Here is a 23304-nt window from a genome sequence, read left to right as displayed (position 1 = left end):
CCTGGTGGTCCAGTGGTTAGGGATCTGCCTTGCAATGCAGGATTCCATCCCTGGTCGGGGAACTAAGATCCCACAAGCCATGGAGTTACTGAGCTTGGGGGGTTCAACTGCTGAGCCAGCATGCCGGCCGCAGTTACTGAGCCCTGCGCCAGAACTAGAGAGTCTGAGCATCGCAACGAAAGAGCCTGTGTATTGCAACTAGGACCCGGCACAGCCAAGAAGTAAATAAATAAATTTCTGGAAAAGGGAAATCTAAACTATAGGGACAGGAAATAGTTTATTGGTTGCCTGGGGCTGGGTATGAGGACAAGAGATTGGTTACAAAAGGGCATGAGGGAATTTTGGGGGTGACAGAAATGTTCCAGGTCTTGATGACGGTGGTGGTTACATGGATGTATATAAATTTGTGAAACTCACTGAATTGTTCTCTTAAAATGGGTACATTTTACTTTATGTAAATCATACCACAATCAAACTGGTTAAAAAATAAATGATACTTTACACATATAAGGAAAACTTTGAATTTGTCAGGAGTGGGCCACATCTTTGGCACCCACATGGCGAGATGTCCATGTTGTGTTGTTATAAGAAGAATAAAGGCAGTTACGCAACAAGGCAGGAGACACTGATGGTTATGGAGAGCTCTCTGGGGGCTGAGCCTGGGCTGCACGCCTCACGTGCATTACTTTGTGTCATCTTGACAACATGCCTGCAAGGTTTTACAGGTGAGAAGACTGAGGCTCAGAGAGATGAAGTAACACTTAGGAAGCCAAGAAGCTGCAGGGTTGGAACCTATCGCGACTCCAATCCAGTCAATAATTGCCAAGGTTAGTCTATATGCACAAAAAATCTGGAGAGATAACCCAAACTAGGCCTGGGGATTGTGCATAGGAAACAGATTCCCGGGCACTTTCGCTTTCAATACCATCTATTTCTGTTCTGTTACATTTGTTGTAACGTGCCTGAACCTTTCTAATCAGAGAAAGCAATGTAGGGTTTTGTTTTTTTTAATTACTAAAGGAAGTCCCCGTCCTGTATCTCGTCTGCACAGGAGCTGGGCATCCACTCTCCACTTCTCCCTCCACCAGGCAGGCCCGTGTACCTGGCCAGACCCCCGGGCCCCACTGATAAAGGCCAGGGGCCACCATATCAGGCCCATGCAGCCCCTGCAGTGCCATCCATCTGGTGTCCCCAGGGAGGGCGGGCCTAGTCCCAGGAATCAGCAGCCTCAGGGCCCTGGAGATAAGAGGACCTGGAGGGCTGGGCGGTGAGAACCAGTGGGGTCAGGGTCTGCAGCAGGGAGGGGTCTGTGAGCCAGGGATGTTGGTGGACCTCTCCTCACTGAACAGACCAGTCTGCTAAGACCCAGAGAAGGTGTGACTAGCCTGCTCTGTTTGTGGATCTGACTTTGTCTGCTGTGTAGCCCTGGGTATATGTCCCTCTCAGATCCTCAAGGTCTCCCGGGATTCTTTGATTCCAGCCTGGTCCTCTTTTAGGAAGTAACCTGGCCCTGGAAAACATCCTTGAAAGCTCCCAGTGTATGAGCCAACATCGGGGTGGACACAATGTTCTTAGGACCCCAGAATCAACTCCAAGTGATAAGTAGAGGTCCAGTAGCCTGAGCACATGCGCACATGCCTGCCTGGTCATGCCCAAGTCTGCAGATCCCACGGACAAGCCTGGTCACCCTGGGCCAGGCCAAGGCTTGTTTACATGTCCAAAGATCAGATGCCACCTTCTAGGGAGGACCTTAGCTGGTAAGAGTCTGCGACTGTGTGCCCAGGACACAGATAACATGTGCCCTGGGGAGGGGCGGGTACTCCAGAAGGGGCTGGAGGGAGATGACATGCAACTTGCCCTCCCTGGGGGCTACCTCGGTGGTGCAGTGGTTAAGACTCCACTTCCAGTGCAGGGGCACAGGTCCGATCCCTGGTCAGGGAACCGAGATTCCACACGCCGTGCTTTGTTGTTGTTCAGTCGCTCAGTCATGTCCGACTCTTTGCGACCCCATGGACTGCAGCATGCCAGGCCTCCCTGTCCTTCACCATCTCCCGGAGCTTGCTCAAACTCATGTCCATCGAGTTGGTGATGCCATAGAAACATCTGGTCATCTGTCATCCCCTTCTCCTCCTGCCTTCAATCTTTCCCAGCATCATGGTCTTTTCTAATAAATTGGCTCTACGCATCAGGTGGCCAAAGTACTGGAGTTTCAGCTTCAGCATCAGTTCTTCCAATGAATATTCAGGACTGATTTCCTTTAGGGTTGACTGGTTTGATCTCTTTGCAGTCCAAGGGACTCTCAAGAATCTTTTCCAACACTACTTTTTCCAGTTCAAAAGCATCAACTCTTTGGTGCTCAGCATTCTTTATGACCCAACTTTCACATCCATACATGACTACTGCAAAAACCATAGCTTTGACTAGATGGACCTTTGTTGGCAAAGTAACACCTCTGCTTTTTAATATGCTGTCTAGATTGGTCATAGCCCTTCTTCCAAGGAGCAAGCGTCTTGATTTCTTGGCTGCAGTCACCATCTGCAGTGATTTTGGAGCCCAAGAAAATAAAGTCTGTCACTGTTTCCATTGTTTCCCCATCTATTTGCCATGAAGTGATGGGATGGGATGCCATGATCTTAGTTTTTTGAATATTGAGCAGAGAGGCCAAAACTGTTTTTTAAAAGATTGAAGAAAAAAAAAAAAAAAAGCCTACCCTGCCTCCCTGGGCGCACTCCTGCCAGCTCTGCTGCTGGTCCAGGCAGCCTCATGGCCACTGAGGCTGGGAGTGCCCTGAACTGCCTCCCACCTCATTCACGCCACTCCATGCAGCCACCTCCCCTAGTCTCAGTTTCCTCCTCTGCAAAATGGGAGAGATCATTGCTCCTAGCAATAGGGTGTGGAGAACACGGAGGAAACTGAGGCATGGTCTGTCAGGGGAGAGGCAGGGACTTGACATGGGAGTCTCTCATTTTACTGACAGCTCCTGTCCCTGGGTCGGGAAGATCCCCTGGAGTAGGAAATGGCAGCCCACTCCAGTATTCTTGCCTGGAGAATCCCATGGATAGAGGAGCTGGCAGGCTACCATCCCTAGGATCACAGTCGGACATGACTGAAGCAACTTAGCAGGCAGTGTGCACCACATTCTGGAAGCCCCACTCCACTGTAAGGGGACTGTAGAGAGCTCCCCTCCCAGAGTCTTCAAATCATAGGGTGGGGTCATCAGGTCCTGCCTGTCCCCTTTCTCCTTTGAGGAATTTTCCAACTGTTTCAAATCCTACTTCCACCTCTCCTCCACTGCCCTGTTGTGTTAACAAAAGCCTAGGGGTTTCCAGTCTGGTTGGGATCTGCACACTGAAACCTAAAAAGTGGGTCCTTTCAATGTGTCTGTGCCTCCTGGCACAGGGGGTGTGTGCATAGCTAGAGCCTTGGCCTGGGAGGGGACTGGGGCCATTTTCTTCTTTTATCTCTCCCCTCCCCCCCAGGACACTCTTGGTCATCCAACTTCTGACTGCTCTCCTGCAAGGAAAGGGGAAGCTGAAGGTAGCTGAGTCTATTAACAAAATATTTACCAAAGGTTTCTTATATTAACCTGGTAAAACCATGAACATTGATCGCCGCCAAGGTTGGCATTGCCATGGGAGACAGGCTGCCTCCCACACTCTGTAGGTGAGAATGAAACAGGCACGGCCCACCTGAGGGCAATTAACATCTCTCTACACACAGAGCCACACACACAGCTCACAAACCAGGATCACACTCCCCGGGATCTGCAGGACCCAAATGCGGCCACAGGGACGTCTGTTCACAGATGTTTGTAGCTTTTTTTCTTTTGTAAAAGCATAACAATCGGGTTCCATCCTGGGTCCAGAAGATCCCCTGGAGGAGGAAACGGCAACTCACTCCAGTATTCTTGTCTGGAGAGTCTCACGGACAGAGGAGCCTCTCAGGCTACAGTCCATGGGTCGCAAAGAGTCGGACACAACTGAGCGGCTGAGCACACGCATGTGCGCGCGCACGTGCACACACACACACACATCCGCACACACACACACACACACACACACCCACAGGGGGTTGATTGCCTAGACGCCTTGTGATCCAAACTCACTATGGAATATAATACGAATGTCAGAAGGCTTGGGACCCCCTTGGAAATGTTTCTAAGGTTCACTGGAAGGTGAAAAAAGCAAGATAACAAGTATGAACAGAATTCTGAAAACACCCAGGTGAACAAAACTACTCTCTCCTTGATAAAGGTAAACAGCAACTCAGGTACACTGGCATGGAAAAGTTCTAGCAGGAGTCACACCAAATGATTAACTTAAACATGGCATTTTCTACTTGTGTGACCTTGAAAAGTGACTTAACTCAGTCTCCGTCTCCTCTTCTGTTAAGTTAGTAATAGCAGAACTCATAGGGTTGTGATGAGCATTAACACAACTAATTATTGTAAATCATTTGGCACATAACAAGCATTCCATAAACGTTTAGGGAAATAATAAGGTAGGAGTAAATTTTTAGCTCAACAAATTTGTTTTCAGCAATCTAATTTTCAGGTGGCGAATGCATGTCTGCCTGTCTTTGCTGCCACCTAGTGGTCATAAGTGAGAAAGCACCCATTCATTCAAGTCACCCCTTCATTCAGCTTATCCAGCATCTTCTACTAAGTCAGGGACACACACACGTCCTGCGCCTTGGAGGCTTCAGTGGTCCCAGGCCTCGATGAGTCTCAGTTTTCTCATCTCATGAAGGCAGGTAATAACAACTTAACCTATATGTTTGTGAGGATAAAAATGCAATCATGCATGCCGCACCCTGGTGGCTCAGACAGTAAAGAATCTGCCTGCAATGTAGGAAACCCAGGTTCAGTCTCTGGGTTGGGAAGATCCCCTGGAGAAGGAAATGACAACCCACTCCAGTATTCTGGCCTGGAGAATTCCATGGACAGAGGAGCCTGGCAGGCTACAGTCATCGGGTTACAAAGAGTCAGACATAACTGAGTGACTAATCCTTATCATGCATGTAAAATTTAACACTGGCTCTAACACCAAAGAAAATTCTACAAATGGTAATTATTGGTATTGACACACATTATCTTATTTAGGAAAGCAGTATTATACCCATGTCACTGAGGAACTCCAGTAGCTTGCCAAACTGCTTAGCTAAGAGAGAGAGGACTGAGATTAGAATCCAGGTATGTCCTGGGGCTGCCTCCAACCCTTAAGACACCATCTGACATGCTTATCTGAAAAGGGGTTGTAAGGACCTGTTTTTACCACCACAAGCACCTGAAGTTTGAACCCTACAGATCAGGAACATTAAAAAATACCCAGCTGTACTGCTGAAATCAGTCCTGAATATTCATTGGAAGGACTGATGCTGAAGCTGAAACTCCAGTACTTTGGCCACCTGATGCTACTCCAATACTTTGGCCACCTGATGCTACTCCAAACTCCAATACTTTGGCCACCTGATGCTACTCCAAACTCCAATACTTTGGCCACCTCATTGGAAAAGACCCTGATTCTGGGAAAGACTGAAGGCAGGAGGAGAAGGGGACGACAGAGGATGAGATGGTTGGATGGCATCACCGACTCAACGGACATGTGTTTGGGTAAATTCCGGGAGTTGGTGATGGACGGGAAGGCCTTGCGTGCTGCGGTCCATGGGGTTGCAAGAGTCGGACATGACTGGGTGACTGAACTGAACTGAAAACCCATTTGCCCCTGCATGTCCCAGCTGCCACCCGCTAGTCTGATCCCTGTAGCCCAGCTGCAGGAATCTTGAGGCTCCACTGAGAAGCTGTCTGCTTCTGCACTCATGTGGCTGCTGGTGGGCTTTGTCCTCACTAACTGATAGACTGACATCCTCCCTGCTGCTGGCCAGAGGCCACCCACAGTTCCTGGCCACCCTGTCAGTCTCTCTGATGTCAAGGTTTGCTTCATCAAAGCCTACATACATGGCGAGAAGGCAGGGGCAGGAGTCACCCAGCGAGATGGAAGTCACCGTATTTTGCCACTGAATCACGGAAGTGACAGCTGCTGTATTCCAGCCTCAGAAGTGAGTCACCAGGCCCAGCCCAGCCCCCAAGGCAGGGGCTTCAACAAGGGCTTACATACTGGGAACAGGGATCCCAGGGAGCCACTCTAGAACCTCTCTGCCATGCCAGAGTCACCAGCTTTTCATTTCTCTGAAGAAGGACATTTAGAAAATCAACTACCCCATCTGATTAGCATCATTCCATTAAAAAAAAAAAAAAAAGGAACTGTTTACAATTTGCCTGGATACAAAGAGATAATTTCAGAATAAAGTGTATCTTGTGTGGATAGGTAAATGCAGCTCTATGAGAAACACGCCGTGTGGTCCTGAGTTTTCTCTCTGGGGTGCTCTGGTGCCTGGCTCAGCACTGGGAACCTCCTACCTGGAGTGGGATTGCCCATCAGCTTGGAGGAAGCAGAGAGGAGGAGATGGGGTTTGCCTGAGCATGACTGGGACTGCCGCAGCACCCAGCATCCCAAAATTCACTGGCTGAATGAACACGGCGATGAAACACTTCATGCATAAGTGTCACATCTGCCTCCAACTTTCAGACAAGACACTGGGCCCTGGGACTTCCCTAGTGGTCCAGTGGTTAAGAATCCGCCTTCCAGTGCAGGGGACTCGGGTTCTGTTCCTGGTCAGGGAACTAAGATCCCACATGCTGCAGGGCAACTAAGCCCATGGATCACAACTGCTAAGTCCAGGTGCTCTGCAGCCTGTGAGGCACAACTACACAGCCCGAGCACCACACCAGAGAGAAGCCAGGTCCCCCAAGCCACAACTAGGACGAAAATAAATAATATTGAAAGAAAGAAAGAAACTGGGCCCTGTCAGGCCTAGGAACAGATGGGTCTAAGCCTGCAGGGTGAGAAAGGAGATTAATATCTGCAGGTTTCTTTGATGCTAATTCCTACACATCTCTTAGCTAAACCCATAGTGTCCACAGTCCCCAGCAGGAGAAAAAGGTTCCGTTTCTCATTTTAACACTCAGCAAACAGGTCCAGAGAGGTTAAGCAGCCTACAAAGAGGGCTTCAGTGTGGCTGTAGGGAAATGGACCCAGAGGAGGCCCAGGGACGTTCAAAAGGAAAGCAGCAAGGGGTCACACCAAGCTGGACGGTCTGGCCTGGGGTCGTCTGCCAGGCTCCCAGACCCGCAGGGGTCCTTGGCTGTGAGGGCTGCTGCTTTCCTAGCTGACCCTTTTAGCTGCACACACATCCCCTTGTTTATGCCTCCTCTTCCTGAGGAACCCCCTGGGGCTTCCCTCTGCAGCTCCCAGCCCCCAGCTGAGCACCTGACCAGCGACAGCACCGGGACAGCACAGCCACATTGTCCAGCGTTTCCCGTACCCGGGAGCACCCACTCTCGATAAACCCACACACAAGATCCCCAGGTTGACACTGCTGTCAATCCCGCTTAACAAAAGAAGGAAACCCAGGAAGGAAAAGGTTGGCCAACGTCCAGATCACAGAATTGGTGGCGCCACCGCCGGAAGGAGAAAAGGCCACGCTTTACCATCCTTGTTCCTGAGCTCAATTCGGCGGCACATACCCTAAAACCGGAACAACACTGAGAAGGGTAGCATGATGCCTGTGCAAATGAGTGAAGCATTTCATATTTTTAGCCTATGGTACCCCACTTTAAAAACATGAATAAAAACAAACAAATATGGTTAAGATGGTGACAAAATTTTTTTAAGGAAAATCCTTCCTCCTGCATCCCAGGCATTGTGTTAATACTTTCATAGGCATAATCTCACTTTGTCTCCAGCGCAGGGTGGCCAGGATAAAGTAAACCCCACTTTATCCTCAAGAAACGAAAGGTTAGTAAGGTCAAGGGACCTGGCCAAGCTTGGCAGGTGGAAGCTGACAGAGCCCGCAACTGGCCCTTGTCACAGAACGTTCCACTGCAGAGCTGTGCATGGACACACGTGGCTACTTACCTATTAGGAGTTGGGGTCCAGGTTTTCCACTCTTGTTTTGTGGTGGTTGTTTCTGCATCACTTGCCTTGTGCTATGAACTCGAGAATGCCTGGTGTGGGACCCTGGTGGTCATTCCGGGTCCGGGACACTGGGCAGGTCACTCAGGCTCCTTTAGGCTGAGCTTCCTCATCTGTAAATAGGACCAGCACCAGTACAGGCCTTGTAGGGCTGCGATGTGGCCCGAGTGAGGTGATGCATTTGTACACTTAGCACCAAACCTGGTTTCCAACAAGAGCTGAAAATAAGCTGTTGTTACTACTAATTACCCTTACAGCTTAGAGAACACTTTTGCATATGTTGTTTGACTGGGTTCTCACGCTAGCATTGAGAGGGTAGGAAAGGTCACTCAGTTCAGTCGCTCAGCCGTGTCTGGCTCTTTGTGACTCCATGGGCTGCAGCACGCCAGGCCTCCCTGTCCACCATCAGCTACCGGCGCTGACTCAAACTCACGTCCATTGAGTCGGTGATGCCATCCAACCATCTCATCCTCTGTCGTCCCCTTCTCCTTCTGCCTTCAATCTTTCCCAGCATCAGGTTCTTTTCCAAGGAGTCAGTTCTTCACATCAGGTGGCCAAAGGATTAGACTTTCAGCTTCAGCATCAGTCCTTCCAATGAATATTCAGGACTGATTTCCTTTAGGATGGACTGGTTCAAACTTCTTGCAGTCCAAGGGACTCTCAAGAGTCTTTTCCAACACCACAGTTCAAAAGCATCAATTCTTCAGCACTCAGCTTTCTTTATAGTCTAACTCTCACATCCATACATGACTACTGGAAAAACCATAGCTTTCACTAGACAGACTTTTGTTGATAAAGTAATGTCTCTGCTTTTTAATATGCTGTCTAGGTTGGTCATAGCTTTTCTTCCAAGGAGCAAGTGTCTTTTAATTTCATGGCTGCAGTCACCATCTGCAGTGATTTTGGAGACCCCCAAAAATAAAGTGTCTCACTGTTTCCCTTTTCCCCCCATCTATTTGCCATAAAGTGATGGGACCAGATGCCACGATCTTTGTTTTCTGAATGTTGAGTTTTAAGCCAGCCTTCTCACTCTCTTCTCTCACTTTCATCAAGAGGCTCTTTAGTTCTTAGTTTTTCTGCCATAAGGGAGGTGTCATCTGCATATCTGAGGTTATTGATATTTCTCCTGGAAATCTTGACTTCAGCTTGTGCTTCATCCAGCCCAGCATTTCACGTTATGTACTCTGCATATAAGTCAAATGAGCAGGGTGACAATATGCAGCCTTGATGTACTCCTTTTCCTATTTGGAACCAGTCTGTTGTTCCATGTCCAGTTCTAACTGTTGCTTCTTGACCTTCATACAGATTTCTCAGGAGGCTGGTAAGGTGGTCTGGTATTCCCATCTCTTAAAGAATTTTCCACAGTTTGTTGTGATCCACACAAAGTCTTTGGTGTAGTCAATAAAGCAGAAGTAGATGTTTCTCTGGAACTCTTCCAGTGGGCCTTAGGAAGTGGGAAGGGTAGGACTTACTATTCCTATTGTTTCACATGAGGCAGCCAAATACACTTATTCCAGAGTCACCTGGAAGAGTAAACAATACGCAAGACGCGAATTAAACTAGAAGAGCTAGAAGGGACACTTCTATCAAAAGCAAGAGTTAGTACAAAGACTCACTGTACATAATCAAGAGAGTAACATCCCAGGAACGCATATTAAGAGATGGCAAAACATAAGGAAAACTTGTCTATTTCACCACTTAGGTCATGAAAGAAACACAGTTTAAAATGAGATAACCTTTTATAGCCATCAGACTGGAAAAATTCAGAATGGCAATTTTCAGTGTTGGAGTTTAAGTGGGAAAACACACATTCTCCATACTGCTAAGTGTGGGGTGGTTGTGGTGTAGGAACCGAGAATGAGTCAAATATTTTGAGGCAGCAGTTTGGTAAGACATATATCTAAAAGCCACATGCTGTGCTCTGACGCAGAGGTTGTCCTTCTAGAATTTAGCCTTATGTAATGAGAGATGTTTATCACATCATTTGTAACAGGAAAATAATGAAAGCTGTTTAAATGTCCATCAATAAGGAATTGTTGAAATAAATCACAGTATGTTCATGAACTACTAAAAATGCTATATAAGACTTCCCTGGTGGTCCGGAGGCTAAGACTCCATGCTTCCAATTCAGGGGGCCCTACTTCAACTAAAGATTCTTCATGTCACAACTAAAGATCCCGCATGCTGCAACTAAGACCTGGCCCAGCCAAAAAAACCCCACAATAGACCGATAATATTGCTATAGACTGTTGCTATAGATTGGGCTTCCCAGGTGGCGCAGCGGTAAAGAATCTGCCTGCTAATGCAGGAGACACAGGAGACACAGGATCAAACCAAGATCCCCTGGAGAAGGAAATGGCAACCCACTCGAGTATTCTTGACTGGAAAATTCCATGGACAGAGGAGCCTGGTGGGCTAGTCATGGTGTCACAGAGTCAGACACAACGGAGTGACTGAGCATGCGCACTGATACAGACTACTGAATAAACAAGAAAGACGGCCTTAACCCTCTCACTCAGAAGTAATTATTGGTAAATAATTCAGCCTTCTTTGTGTGTGCTTACATTATTCTAAGAAATGGAATTATTCCATATGTATTACTTCATAACTGGCATTTTACTTAACTATATAGTGACTACTATTATTTTTTTCAAGGAAAATTAGTTTTGGGCTAAGAAAAGCAACTCATTAATTTTTTATTTCACATAGTGCAATCTCATCTAATAATACAAACATTATAGGTAAAGCTAAAATCTCTTTGCCTCCCACTCCCCAGAAGTCATCATGTTGGGTGTACATCCTTTCAGATCTTTCCCCCAAACTTTTCAGACCATTTATATTCATATATATGTATGTGTACACATATGGAGTTACGTGTTAATATTATTCAGCAGCTTGGTTTGATAAGTTAGTAGTATGACTTGGAACGCTGCCAGGAACCAGACAAATTCTAGTATTTATTTGTCGCCTCATACTCCATTTCCTTCCTGATGGCCATTTAACAGTAAAGGAGGAAAAGCAAATAAAACTAAAAGGTGAAACAATCATGAGGAAGGAAGAGGGGGAGGGAGGGAGGGACAGAAAAGTAAACGATTTTCTTGTTAAAAAGGTTGTAAAGCTCCCTTGATTTTCACTAGGGGGAGACAGAGGCACACAGGCCAGAAGCGTCCCACTGCGCGGCCACTGACCGGAGGCTCTTCAGTGGGACAGGAGCCTACCCACGAGTTCCGTCACTCTCTGCCCTCCTCTTCCCACCAAACCAGTTTCCGAATGCGTCATCTCTTTCTCAAGTTTCAGGTCTGAGAACTTTCGTGGGGCGTTCACCTCGTTCACCAACATACACAAACTCTGGGGAGCCCACAGCCACATCCACACCCTCACCCACAAACTCTGGGGAGTGCGCCCGGAAGAGCTGTGGGACAGTCAGTCAGTAGATGCGCCATCCAAGGTCCTCTCGTGGCGGATTAGATGCCCGAAGGTGAGCGAGTCTCAGGTATCCCGACCCTCTCATTAGGGCCTGGTGTTTGTCGCCCTCTCCTGGCAGGATTTATTAGCGCGCCTCTCACACCCACCAGTGCGCGCTCAGAGCTGGTGCGGTAGGTGCCCGCGGCCCCAAGAGCAACCGAGGTCACGGTCATCTCAGCGGGCTCAAACATACCGACTCGGAGAAATCCCCCCACTTTCCAAGGTTCCCAAAAGGAGATATGCAGGAACAGCGAAAATACCGAACTCCACCCACGAGGCGTGGTAGAGCGCCCTCTCTCTTAGCCAGAGAGAACAAATTTGTCAGAGGCACTTATTTTCCCCATTTCCCACGTGACCAGTTCCGTGCTGAGTCCACGGGTGTGTATCGGGGGCCGGGGGTGGGGAGACGAAGAGCGGGAAATATAACATAAGATCAGACTCTACCTCTGTCCTCGAGTGGCTTCTGACCCTCAACAGTTTTTATGTTTTAACTGTTTGTCATACACACACACACACACACACACCCCGCCCCCATGCTAGACTATCTGCCTTTCTGAGAAGTGAAGCAGGTGGCTAGCTTCTCTGCCCTCTGATCCCAGACCTGGCTAGTCCTCACCCCAGCATCCCCCAGTGCAGAAGCAAGTCATCTGCAAGGTTTCCCTGGGGGAGTGGCACAAGGAGCCCACAGGTTGCTTCTCACCCTGTCTGGGCAGTTCCTTGCTGAGTGACCTTGCTTTGGTCTGGCCCCTCCCTGGACCTCTGTCTCCACCTCCCTTGGAGATTCCATCAAGCTTCCACACTCCTAAGTCACCTCTCACCCAGATGACCGTCTCTGTGGTCAGCAGCTGTGGTCTGTCCTTGGACTTGCTGTTGCAGGCTGAGCTAGGCCAGCATTTGCCCATTGTCCCAGTGGGCAGCTGTCCAGGGAGGGAAGCTGGGGAGGTGATTAGACACACTCTCCAGTTATTGTCATAAATCTCTCCCGCCCCTGGGATGCTGATCAGCAGTTCCAGGCAGGGCACTGACTCTGGTTTCCCTGCTGCCCCTGGAAAGCTGTGCTCACCTCTCTCCTCCCAGGGAGAAGCCCCTTGGCTAGGCAGGCTCAGGGTGCCAGCCTCAGCCAAGCCTCGGGGGAACCCAGGAGGCTCCCAAGCTCCTCCTGACATTGATGAGGTGCTGCTGAAGTGGGGGATGCCCCGAAGGAATGTTAACCGGCTAAAGCTGTTGACCATGCACCCACTGGGACCCCAGTTATTACCTTTTGGTTTCTGTTTTTTTCAGAGGTGCCTGGTTGTGTAGCTGGCTGGCTGCCTTTCTGCACTGGAGCCAGAGATGGGAAGGGGCTGGGGACAAGGACTGGGGGGTGTGACGGGGCACAGAGCACCCCTGACTTGTCCCCGGCTCCCACCCGGCTTCTTCTGCTTGTTAGGGTCTTAACTCAGGAAGGGGATAAAGAGAAAGGTCTGGAAGGGGAATGGAATGCAGAGGCGGGCAGTGCAGCTTTGGTCTCAGATCCACGAGGGTCCAAATGCTGCCTCTGCCCTCCTTGGCTGTGTGGCACTGGGATGGTGTCACCTGTGTCTCAGCTTCTGTTACTGTGTCTGTTATAGTGACATTAAGCTTCCTGTGCTGTCCTGAGGAATAAAGGAATAGACATGCCTACCCAGTTATCCCAGGAAAGTCTCTGGGGCAAGTGACATCTTACTGGGTGAGTACAGCTGTGTAGACCCTCCAAAGTGTCTGCCTCAGAGTCCAGGTGGAAAAAGTAACTCAGACAGGGAAGGAGACCTGGGGTCTCTTTGTAGCAGACATTAACCCAGTGGCTGAGCCTTTCTGGTCTGAGTCGAGCTCCATGTTTATCTGAGTCTGGGGGAGTCAAGCCCCCAGAACCTGGGGAGTCCCATTGACAAAATGATATCCCTGGCTTCTCTCAAGAGGGTGTTCCGAGGGGGAGTCATGGAGAGGGTCTAGACTTGAATTTGCTACAAAGACCCTGCATTTTCAGCCCTTGGCCCACTCCTGGGTCAGACATGCTCTTGCTCATCGCAGAGCACCCCTGTCTCCCCTCTGCCTTCTGTCCTCTCTTCCTGCTGCTCTCTTCCTCCCCTTCTTCTCCTTCCTTTCCCCCTGCCTTCCCCCTCCCTCCCGAGCTCACTCACTAATTGGTTATTTCATCCTTTTACTCAGTAAATATCGGATGCTCTGTTAGGCCCTTTCCTCCATCATTTCTCGGTCTGTAAACAATTGTGCTGACCTTCTAATTATAAAAATCTGACTGTATCTTAAGATTTCTTGTATAATGAGACATCCATAGACTGCCTGGTGTGGCTTTATTCTACAAAACCATCAAGAATTGAGGCTGCTGCTGCTCTGCCATCTTTAGTGTGTGGCTTCCATCCTCAAGGTTCCCCCAGGGTCTGAGATGGCTGTTGAAGCTCCAGCCATCACAGCTGAGTTCTAGGGTTCTATACTAGAAGGAGAAGGGTAAAATACACCAGTCTCTCCCTAGTCAGTTGTCTTTCAAGAGACTTCCTGAAAGTCCCACCCAGTGACTTTTGCTTAGACTTTAATGGTCTCTCTATCTGCAAAGTAGGCTGGGGAATTCAGTTTTTCAACTGGGCACATAGAAAATTGGAATTCTGTTACTAAGGGAAAAGGAAGAGCAGATAATGGAGGTAGGACACTAACGGCTTGCTCCGCCACTCCGGATGTCTTTCGCCTCGTATGGCCTTGGGAATGCCTTTTCTCCTCTGCTCTCCCCAGGAGTGGACAGGGTTCTCCTTAGGTATAGCTAAGCCTTCCCTTTGCATCCACCTTCTTTCCTGAGTGCCTCCACTTCGTGACCTAAAAACCACAACTGTCAGACTCTGGGTGGGACAGGTAAAGACACTTTAAAATGATGAAATAGAAGTACTTTTATCTGCTTGGCAACAGTATAAAAGTTGTAACATATGCATTGAGAATGAAGAGCAGCAACAAAGGCAAAAATAAACAAGTCAGGCTATATCAAACTAAAAAGCTTCTTCTGCAGCAAAGGGAACCGTCGACAAAGTGAGAGACAGCCTAGGGAAAACATTTGCAAGTCACATATCCAATAAGGGGTTAATATCTAAAATGTATAGGGAACCCAAGCAATGCAATGTCAACAAACAAACAAAAAGCCTGAATAATCCTATTCAAAAATGAGCAGAGGACCTAATAATAAATGGACATTTCCCAAAGAAGATATACAAATGGCCAACAACCGTGTGAGAAGACGCTCAATATCACAATCATCAGGGAAATGCAAATCAAAACCACAATGAGATAGAACCTCACGAGTGATAGGACGGATATCATCAAGGAGAAAACAAATAACAAGTATTGGCGTGGATGCGGGAGAAATGGAAGGCTTGTACACTGTTAGTGGGAATGTCGATTGGCGCAGCCACTGGAAAACAGTACAGAGGCTCCTCAAAAAATTAAAAATAGAACTACCATACCATCCAGCAATTCCACTTCTGGTATTTTTCTGAAGAAAAGAAAATACTCATTTGAAAAGATACATGCATCTCTATGTCCACTGCAGCATTATTAACAATAGTCAAGATATGGAAGCAACCTAAAGGTCTGTCAATAGATGAATCGATGGAGATGAGGTGTGTATATACAATAGAATATTACTCAGCCACTAAAAAAAGAATGAAATCTTGCCATTTGTGATATAACATGGATGAACCTAGAGGGTATGCTAAGTGAAATAAGTCAGACAAAGACAAATACCACTGATCTCACTTACATGTGGAATCCAAAAAACAAAATGAATGAGCAGTCATAATAAATCAAAATGCCTAGATAGTGAGAATAGACTGATGGTTATCAGAGGGGAAGAAGGTTGGTGGCGGTTGGTGAAATAAGTGAAGGAGGCTGACTATACAGTGATGGATGGTAACTAGGTTTATAGTGGTGATCACTTTGTAGTGCATACAAAGATGAAACTGTTGTTCTGATGAAACTAATATAATGTTATATACCAATTTTATGTCATTTTTGAAAAGAGAAAAGGCAAAAAGTGATATATGTGAGAAAGATTACGAGATACACACTTCTAGTTACAAAACAAATGAGTCACTGGGATGTAATGTACAGCGTGGGGAATGTAGTCCATTCTATTAAAATATGTTTGCATGGTGGCAGTTGGTTACTAAACATAGTTTTTGAAAAAAGAAAATATATATCACAATTGCTCTCCCACCCTTTGTTATGACACTGACTTGAATTTAACTCATTTTAACAAGTATTAATTGAGTGCTTGAGTACCCTATGCCAGGCACTGTGCTAAATGCTTTGCTTTTATTAACAATAATAACAGCTATCCTTTCCTTGTTCCTTACAATGTGCCAGGCTCTGTGTTAGTATGTATGTTTTTTGTGTCAAAATTCCCTGAGATAGATACCGTTCCTCTCCCTCCTCCCTCCTCCCCTCCCTCCCCACCCACTATTCTTTCACTGAATCACAGACACCAGAGAGACAAGTGACTCCCCCTGAGTCACACAGGCAGCAAGCAGCAGAGCTGGGTTTTAAACCAAGCACTGTTGGCTCCAGAGTTATCCTATTCCCTGCTTCCTGTGAAGCCTCTAGGGGGAGAGAAAGATCGCTTCCTCAGTTAGAAAGAATGTGTGCGGACGATTTATGGAGAAGGGCTCCCCCAAGGCCAGGGTAAAAGAGACTGGAAAGGTGAAACACTGACCTTGTTTTATTCTAAAGTGACCACCTATTTATGCGTATGTCTCTTAATTTTACTCAGGTTACATTTGAGCTGGGAGATGAATAGTGGATCAGAACATGGGGCTTTACAACAGAACTTCCTCTGTGGATTAGCCTTGTTATTTGAGATGTAAATAGGACAGAAACTCAACTCTGAGGGACTTAGGCAAAAATTATTTACTGGCTCAGTTAACAGAAAAGTTGATGGCTATAGTTGCAGGCACAGCTGCCTCGAGGCCAAGCGAATTTAGCATCATCAATACAACCAGCACCAAGGCAAGCTCTTTATATATGATCCTCATGACATCCTTCCAAGTAGGGCTCATAGTTCCCATTCTACAGCTGAAGAAGCTGAGGCTCAGGAAGGTTGAGTGACTTTCCCAAGGTTGATGCAACCACCCAGCGGCAGAACCAAGACTTGAACCCATTTCTGCCTGGATTTTGCCTCATTCCGAGGCTGGACCTCTTGCCACCAGGCAAATACTGGCTCCCTGGGGGATGTAGGTCCCCCTGACTCTACTAGAGGCAGTACAAAAACCCATGGCAAGGCTCATTTAACAGATCTATACATTGACCCTGAGGGGCTTCCTCCTAATGCAGCTTCCTTGCCCCCTGGCTTGGGGAAAATATGAGGCCTTCTCACTCCATCTGTCTCCTAACTTCCACTGACCTTGGCACTTTCCATTGTTCTTTAGGTGCATTATGTTTTCAGGCAAGCAGAGGAGCCTGCAGCTTGCCACCTTCATTTGGGTATTCATCTAACAAACACTAATTGAGCACCTACTGTGTACCAGGCACTTGGGCTAAGTGCTTTCTGTGCTGTAACTCAGACCAGTCCCATGAGGCCCCAGTTATCACTGTCCCCATCTTGCAGATGCGGTGGAGAAGCTGGGAGCTTGCCCAAGGTTGCATGGCTGATAAATGGTAGAACTGCAATTTGAACCCATGTGATCTGACTCCAGAGACTGTGTATTCCTTTCAAAGAGCTGACAATCTAGTGTGAAAGATGGAGACATGAAAAACAAGCGTAAGAGGGAAACCTCACCAACAGAGGGATGGTGAGGCCAGCTGGGGTCTGGGCATGCTCTGCTATGCTCCGCAGTAGGTGAACGGAATGTGGCGGGTATTGTCACAGATGGGTTTTCTAGGCATGCTATCAGTGAAAAATCAAGTTGTAAAACAATATGCGCAGTATGAAACCACTTATGTAAAATAAAATACTCTAGTTGCATATGTCTGTAAATGCACGGAAACAAATCTGGGAAAAACACATCGAATAGTTGGGTTGGTTGTTGAGAGGATTTAGGGCTCATCTGTAATATTTTCAGGTTTTACAATAAAAATGCATTCACAGGCTTTTTGTTTGTGTGTGTGTCTGTGTGTGCTCATAATTTAAAAGGACAAAGACTACCTTAAGAATGGGAGAAAACATTGCAAATGATGCAATCGACAAAGGATTAGTCTCCAAAATACACAAACAGTTCATACAGCTATATATGTGTATATATATATATATGTGTGTGTATATATATATATATATATATATATATATATAAAACAATCCAAAAAAAAAAATGGGCAGAAGGACTCCCCTGTTGGTCCAAGGGTTAAGAACCCACCTGCCAGTGCAGGGAACCTGGGTTCGATTCCTGGTCTGGGAAGATTCTACATGCCTCGAGACAACTAGGCCTGTGCGCCAACTGAGCCCACACTCTAGAGCCTGTGCTCTGCAACTACTGACCCTGTGCACCCTAGAGCCTGTGCTGCAACAGGAGAAGCCACCTCAATGAGAAGCTTGGGGACTGCAACGAGAGTGGCAACTAGAGTCAGGCTGTGTGCAGCAATGAAGGCCCAGTGCAGTCAAAAATAAATAAATGCATTAAAAAATATATATATAAATAAAAATTTTAAATTAAAGAATGTATATAGGTATAGAAATATCTACATATATTTTCTATATATAGATATATAAATCTATATATATAGATATTCTACCTAGAATATTTTATATAGAGTACATTATATCTAGAATATATATCTCTATATATAGATATAGATACCTATAGATATCTACAGATATAGAAAATATCTATATAGAAATATACATAGAAATATCTTTATATAGATATAGAAATAGATATATATGAATCACTTTGTATACCTGAAACTATCACATTTTACATCAACTATACTTTAATAAAAATTAATTAAAAAATTTAAGAAACAATCAAAACCATTTGTTGTGTACCATGAGAGAGCAGGAACCCCGAATCCTGTGGGTGCCCAATCCAGTTAGAAGGAGGCGGTAATCAGGGAAGGCTTGATTGCTCAAGGGCTTTTCTCTAATTGCAGCAAGTGGGGGCTACGCTTTGTTGCGGTGAGCAGGCTTCTGCTGCGGTGGCTTCTCTTGTTGCAACAGAGCGGAGGCTCTAGGGCGCGTGGGCTTCAGCAGTTGCAGCACAATGGGTTCAATAGTTGCGGTTCCCGGGCTCTAGAGCACAAGCTCAGAGGTTGTGGTGCACAGGCTTAGTTGCCTGGTGGCGTGTGGGAGCTTCCCAGACCAGGGATCAAACCTGTGTCTCCTGGATTGGCAGGTAGATTCTTTACCACTGGACCACCAGGGACGCCCTTTGTTCTGGGTTTTGAAAAATGAGTATCTACTCACTAACCAGATAGAAGCTTCGATGAAAAGTGTTCCAAGCAGTGGGAACACCATGTGCAGAGGCCCAGCTGGAGGGACTTCCTTGGCAGTCCAGTGATTAAGACTCTGCACTTCCACTGAAGAGGTGAGATGTTCAATCCCTGGTCAGGGAGCTAAGATTCCGCATGCTTCGAGGTGTAGCCAAAATAAGGAAAAAGCCCAGAGAGGAGAGTAGTGACAATGTCAGACAGGACCAGGCTAGCCCTTCCTAAAACGTGCTGCTGGGGGTGAGGGTTAAAATGCAGATTTCCAACCCTCACTACAGACTATGGAGGCAGGTCTGCACTGCTAAGTCACTTCAGTTGTGTCTGACCCTGTGCAAACCCATAGATGGCAGCTCACCAGGCTCCCCCATCCCTGGGATTCTCCAGGCAAGAACACTAGAGTGGGTTGCCATTTCCTTCTCCAATGCATGAAAGTGAAAAGTGAAAGTGAAGTCACTCAGTCATGTCCGACTCTTAGTGACCCCATGGACTGCAGCCTACCAGGCTCCTCCATCCATGGGATTTTCCAGGCAAGAGTACTGGAGTGGGGTGCCATTGCCTTCTCTGGAGAGACCATTTCACACACAATAGGATTATTTTAATCAAAAACAAGAATTGAGGAGAATGTGGAGAAACTGGAACCCTCTTACACTGCTGGTGGGAATGGAGGCAGGTCTAGGAATCAGTACTTTGACAGACTCTTCAGATACAGCTTTTTTCTTTTCAATAGTCAAAAATGAGTTGTGTTTCTATATATTGGCAATGAGAAAGATATTAACAATTCTACTTACAATGACACCATAAAAAACAAAATAGGAGTAAATTCAATAGTGCAAGATATTGCCAAAAGAAATTGAAGACTCAAGAGGAAAGACATCCTATGTTCATGGATAATACTCCACCGAGTTGATCTACAAGTTCAATGCAATCCCTACTAAATCGAAGCTGGTTTCTTTTCAGACCAGCTGATTCTAAAATTCATATGGAAGCTCAAGGGACTCAGAATAGACAAAACAAGCCTGAGAACTATTAAGTTGGAAGACTCACATCTGCTGATTTAAAAATTTACTACAAAGCTATAGAGAAAGCAGGGTGATACTGGCACTTTGCTTTCTCTATAGCTTTGTAGCCAAGAAAAGATACGGAAATGACCAATAAGCACATGAAAAAATGCTCAACATCATTTAATAAATGCAAATCAAAACCGCTGTGAGAGACCATTTCACACACAATAGAATTATTTTAATCAAAACCAAGAATTGGGGAGAATGTGGAGAAACTGGAACCCTCTTACATTGCTGGTGGGAACGTAAGATGGAGCAGCCCCTGTGAAAAACAGATAGGCAGCTCCTCAAAAAGTCAAACATAGATTTACCATATGATAATTGGTAATTATCATATTTTTTTTTGGTAAATACAGTAAAAAATGGAAAACGTGATTCAGGCAGATATTTGAACACCCATGTTCACAGTTGCACTATTCACAATAGCCAAAAGGTGGAAGCAACTCCAAAAGTCCATCAAGGGATGAATGGATAAATGTTACGTGGTGTAGCCATATAATGGGAAGATCTCTGGGCAACCCACTCCAGTATTCCTGCCTGGGAATACTGTCCCAGGGAATTCCTGTCCATGGGAATCCCATGGACAGAGGAGCCTGGCGGGCTACAGTCCATGGGGGTCACAAGAGTCGGACACGACTTAGTGACTAAACTGCTGTCACCACCATAGCCATATAATAGAATAGTATTCAGCAAAAAAGAAGGAAGAAATTTAGTACTGACCCAAACTACAACAAGGATGAGCTTTGAAAACATGATAAATGAAAGAAGCCTGGCATAAAAGATCGTTCAGTGTATAGTTCCATTTATATGAAATGCCTGAAACAGGCAAATCCATTAAGACAGGACATAGATTAGTAGCAGCCCAGGGCTGGGAGGTGTTGAGGAAAATGAGTATGACATTGCTGAGGTGATAAAAATGTTCTAGAAAAAGATAGTGGTGATTGTACAACTTTCTGAATATACTAAAATCCACCAAATTGTACACTTTAAAAGGGTATGTGAATTATATCTCAATAAAGTTGTAATTTCCTTCCTTTCTTCCACCCTCCCTCTCTCTCTCTCCTTCCTTCTTTCTTTTTAAAAAACTTGTAAACCATCAGGAGAAAAGGGTCTGGAATTCAAGACTAGAACGGAGATTTGGGGGTTCCTAACATAGGTCCTCGGAGAAGGCAATGGCACCCTACTCCAGTACTCTTGCCTGGAAAATCCCATGGATGGAGGAGCCTGGTAGGCTGCAGTCCATGGGGTCGCTAGGAGTCCAACACACGACTGAGCGACTTCACTTTCACTTTTCACTTTCATGCATTGGAGAAGGAAATGGCAACCCACTCCAGTGTTCTTGCCTGGAGAATCCCAGGGACGGGGGAGCCTGGTGGGCTGCTGTCTCTGGGGTCACACAGAGTTGGACACAACTGAAGTGACTCAGCAGCAGTAGCAGCAACATAGGTCCTGGAAGTCCTGTCCAGCTCTGCTATTTTTGTCTCAATAGCATCCTAATAATAATCATATCAAAGACTCTTTAATATTAAAGAATAATAGTAACTCTCATTTTGTGAGCATTTTTAAAGTGCCAGGCATGGTGTTACTAGGTTTAATGTATTCCGTCTTTTCATCCTCATTTATTCCAGTGGGAAGGAAGTACTGCTATTAGTCACATTTCTCAGAGGAAGTCACTGAGGCCGAGAAAGTTCAAGTCACTGTCCAAGTGTTCAAGTATACTTCACACCCACCCAGTGGGGCTTCCCTGGTGTCTCAGCAGTAAAGAAACTCCCATTGGCAGGAAACGTGGGTTAGACTCATGGGTGGAAAAGATCCGCTGGAGAAGGAAAAGGCAACCCACTCCAATATTCTTGCCTGGGAAATCTCAGACAGAGGAGCCTGGCAGGCTACAGTTGCAAAAGAGTCGCACACGACTTAGCAACTGAATGCCAGCAACAAACTAAGAAACAGGGGAGAGCAGAGGGTGGGGAAGCCTCCAGTGAGAAGGAAGGAGGCGCTGGTGTGAGGAACTGGGATTCTTCGGGGAAACTTACCACCTACCTGTAGGTAAAATCCTGACACTGGTGGGTCAGACACTGGGGCCGCTCCCCACTCCTTCCGTACACGCCTTAGAAGAGGGGGGTGAGCTCTCAGTATTGGAGGTGGAGGGAAGCGAGGAGACTGGGATGGGAACCAGATGCACTCACCGCGTGCAAGGGGTGTGCACATTTCATGCGCTGGAGTGGGTGTGTGTGTACACTACTTTTGTGATCACAGGTTTGGTTTGAGCAGGAGTTGGGAGGGGTGTGTGTGTGAGTGGAGTGTGATTGGGGTCCGGCGTGCCTGTGTGTCGTGAGTGTAGTTCTGTTTACTAACTCTACAAGTGGTCGTGAAGAGCTTGCTGTGTGCTTGTACCTTGTGGGGTGCCCGACATACAAGGTGATGAAACAGTTACCTTGTGCTCCCTGCAGGAGCTGACCCTGTGGGGAGGAGTGTTGAGCGGAGAAAAAGAAAACAAATCAAGGCAGGAAAGGATATTAATTTCCAGGGCGCGGGTATCTGAGTCTGGGGGGGAGAGAGAGCGAGCGCGTGATAGGTGAAACGGTGGTTCTGGAGCATCCATTGTCCTAGATTCTGTCGGTGCCACGGAGTCAGGACAAGCAGTTGTGGATTTTGCCTTGGAGAGGAGAGAGACCAAGCCTTCAACCCGTCTTCAACCCCAGAGGACTCGGTCCTACGTCCAACAGCCACTTGCCCTGCAAATCTTCCTCTGGAGGGGATGGGGGTGTGACCGTCTCTACGCAGGACCCCGCCGCCCCCCACGTCCGCTCTGAGGACCTGCCTTCTGAACTCAGGCTGAGTCAGTTCCCCAAGGAAAGCATTTCCACCCGCCCCTAAAGACTCTCTAAGGCCCAAACAAAGCTGATGTGGGGGCCAAGGGACGCTACCGTCCCCATTTAACTGATGAGGACGTTGAGGCTCACAGAGGGTCAGGGCCTGTCTGCGACGCGTGGGGAGTCTGGCTTCTGGGACTTGCACTCCGCTCCGGGGAGGCAGTGTGCGGCATTCTGCTTTGTGGCCAGTAGGTGGTGCTAGAGGCCAGGGCTAGGCAGGTGGCCCGCAGGCGTGGGGGCTTTCGGCGCGGGGGCGCTGGGTGGGGGGAAAGAGCAGACAAAACATTCGGGGACAGTCACGGGGCGCTTACTGTGTGCCAGACACTGTGCTGGGGCCCTTCCCCGCATTAGCTGTTTAACCCTCCTGTTATCTTGTTTTGCATCTCTTTACAGCTGAGAAAACTGAGACTCAGAGATTCACTTTTGAATTAACTTTCC

Source organism: Bos javanicus, chromosome 7, assembly GCF_032452875.1.
Source record: "Bos javanicus breed banteng chromosome 7, ARS-OSU_banteng_1.0, whole genome shotgun sequence".
Lineage (NCBI taxonomy): Eukaryota > Metazoa > Chordata > Mammalia > Artiodactyla > Bovidae > Bos > Bos javanicus.
The sequence above is the reverse complement of the archived record's forward strand: the minus strand, read 5'-3'. Positions refer to the sequence as shown.